Source organism: Abrus precatorius, unplaced genomic scaffold, assembly GCF_003935025.1.
Source record: "Abrus precatorius isolate BTA unplaced genomic scaffold, Abrus_2018 Scaffold7, whole genome shotgun sequence".
NCBI classification, from domain to species: domain Eukaryota; kingdom Viridiplantae; phylum Streptophyta; class Magnoliopsida; order Fabales; family Fabaceae; genus Abrus; species Abrus precatorius.
This window is the reverse complement of record NW_020874417.1, coordinates 6,625,849-6,629,267: the sequence shown is the minus strand read 5'-3', so window position 1 is coordinate 6,629,267 and position 3,419 is coordinate 6,625,849.

Genomic DNA, 3,419 nt, shown 5'->3' with positions numbered 1-3,419 from the left:
AAGACTCAGTTGATTGCGTCTCATGATGATTACAGAATAATTCTCTTGTTAAAATAGGAAACTTTTTTAATCTTAAATACATTCTTGTTCGACATGAACCAAAAATATAAAACTAATGTTATAATGGTATTATACATTTATTCCTTTAATGTTACTCTACATATTTATATAGTCAATGATTGATCCACAAATAACACAAGAATTTCGTTACAACGTTTTCCCAACCTTTTCAACTCTGTTAGCTTGACGCTCCATGCAATTTTTAATAATATATATATGCTGAATCATTACTGTACATGGAACAGTGAAGTGTTTCGGAATTGGAACCAAATCGATTAAAATTGATGAAAATAATGATGCCAGTGGAATTTCAAAACATCTTTTAAAATATTCATCTTTAGGTTTGGGTTGGCAATATTATCCTCCAGTTGGGTTTGAATGTGGAATAGGGTTGGAAGGCTTTGGCAGTGGCAGAATAGAATATTCATTTAGAGAATTGGATTGTTCTGTTGGATTAATAATGACTTTCTTCTTTTTGTTTTCTGGCTGCCCTTCAACTTTGTCCCTTTCTTGGGACCTTAGGGGATTGTTCTCTTTGGTGCTTCTCCTTGTTTTATCAACGTTGCTTTCAATGCCTTCCACATTTTAATAGACTTCAATTTAACGTAATTTGTGCCTAACTAGGAATTCAATAATATACTAATGTTTTTGTTTTGATGAGCCTTGAAAATAGCTTATATATAATAAAAACATTGTTGGGAGAGAGCTTTTGATTAAAAAAATAAAAAAAGGTAATTAATATTTTGTAACAACTGTTGAAAGAAAAAATTAATAAATTATTTATTATATAAATTTTTAATAAATGTATTTATTTAATCATAATTAATGAAACTGGAAGCTAATGTCTTTATCTAGTCGTTAACAAAACATAAAAATATTTTTTCCAACATTTTTTAACTTATTTATTTAGTATGTCTAACTTATTTAAGTTTTTTTTAAAATTTAACATTTAAAGAAACTATGTTCCTTTCAAGTTTTTTTCATAAATTGTTGTAATAAAATATTTTTATCACAACGTAAACAAATTCAAATACAAGTTTATGTACACGTGCATTGCGCGCAACGTCCATAGTGTACTTTAGTTTTTTGCATTTTATTACATGTATAATACTATGAAATTTTAAAAAATATATTAATGAATATGTTGATTTTGTCAATTTACGCATGATGACAACATAAATGCAATTGATAAATGTACTTTAGCATATATTGTTTTTGACAATTAATGTAAAATTATGCCACGTCCAACGGTCTGCCGAAATTACAGGTAAAATGAATAATATAATATGAAAAAATAACTGATAATTTAATTTAAAACTCAATATTAAAGATTACCTGTTTGATTTTCTTTAGAAATTACTGAATCTAAGTGATAGATAGATGCTCAGTGTAAAATCTTTAAACTTTCACTAATTAATATTAATTGAATTACCCAACTTTTCAGTATACTCGTATATGAGTGGAGAATAGGAATATAGCCTTGGTCTCATTTTCTTTTTGATTTATCATTAGCAACAGTTCTTCAGTTTTTCCTTCTATTTTGTTCTTTAATTTTAGTGAATCCTTACAATTCTATAGCCTTGTCAAGGTAAGATTTGTAACCAAATTTGCTTGTCCTTTTCACTCTGACGATGTGACCTTAAAAAAAAATTCTTTATTCCTGTTATAATTGTTTCTTTAACCTTTTCGTTTTAATAAATTTATTTATGTATTCTTGATGACTCTTCTCTTTTAACGATTCTTCTTTTTAATTATAAGTTTTTCATGAGATCCAGCAATACATTTTTTTTTCTCTTCAAACTTATCCTATTAAATGTCAAATTGGTTTACTTATTATTATTTTTTACAATTTGTTGTGTACCCGATTGTTAAGATGAGAATTCCTAATGACTTACAGGGTGTGGTGACGGTAGTTCATGGTTATATGTAAACTGTAAAGGTGAGTGTTCTAAAAAAATATTAAATTAAAGAAATTACTTAAGATTAAGGTTAAAATAAGAGACTATGCATCTGAATTATATGAATTCTCTGGTTATATATTATTTTATGAATTCCCTCATTATATACGAGTCATTTTAAGATCTTATCGTTTTGCATACATGTAGATGCATCTGTTAGATGTGGGTGTGTTGGGTGCGATGGTGTATAATGCGCCAATAAAGAATAGTGTTATATTGTAGTGTATGACAATGTTGTACGATGGTTGGACCATCTGGAATGTGACCAGATTAAGTAATGGTCCGAGTTAGGAAATTAAATATTTTTCAAAATTTATTGAAGTGTTTTATGTTAGAAACTTTATGATTTATATTTTTAATAATATTAGATAAGTTACATATTATTTATAAATATTTATATTTATTTAGACTTAACATAATAATTTAATTTTATTGAGTTTTTTAGACTATAAATAAAATAACATAACATAGACTTAATAAATAGAAATCGAATTTTAAATTCGTTAAAAATAATGAGAATCCTAATAAAACTAATATAGTTATGGTTTTTAATATGTTAAATTAAAACAGATTATCCTATCCGTCAAAGAGAAATATTAGGCTTCATAGGAGAATAAAGAGATTTAGTAAAACAATATTATAATACCAAAATTTCTCAAAGATTATTCACAAAAAAAAATAAATAGATTCTGCTGCGTCGTAGTCATCTATAAATTCAGAAATTCTTAAATCTCTTTTGTATTGTTAGTAACCTAAAGTAATATAGATTTGATTTTATAGAGTTTTATTAGGATTAATAGAAATTATCTAACATTTTTTCACTATAGTAATTTTCTAAATACTTTTTTATACGAATAATCTTTTAAATGCGAATGTTAAAATCATAATTGTTTTTATCATTTTTATCTTTTGATTGTTTACCTGAGATATTTTTATTATTTATTAATTATTTATATAAATTTTTTAGCAGCAATTTATTATTTTATCATGTTATAATTTAAATTTTTTAATAGGGTGCTTGTGTTCTCATAATCCATTCCAGCAATATATGTGACAAAGTTTGGTAGGATTATGAAAATATACATTTTTTTTACGAAGCACTGTATAAATCATTCTAAAGCAAAGAAATTGTACTTAAAAAAGTTATAACATTTGCATATTACTTTTTGGTCATTTGGTGGGAGATTGGTGCTTATTTTTCTTTAAAAAAATAGAATTGAATATTCAGTGTCTCAGTTCTTAATACAATTATACATGTAACTTTTACATTATTTTTGCATGAGATCATCTATCCGGAGAAAGTCATTATCAGGAATGACATACTAGCTAGCATTATCTATGCAAAACCAAACACCCCAGTAAAATATAATAAAACCTTAGTAACATTTGAATATTCAAAAC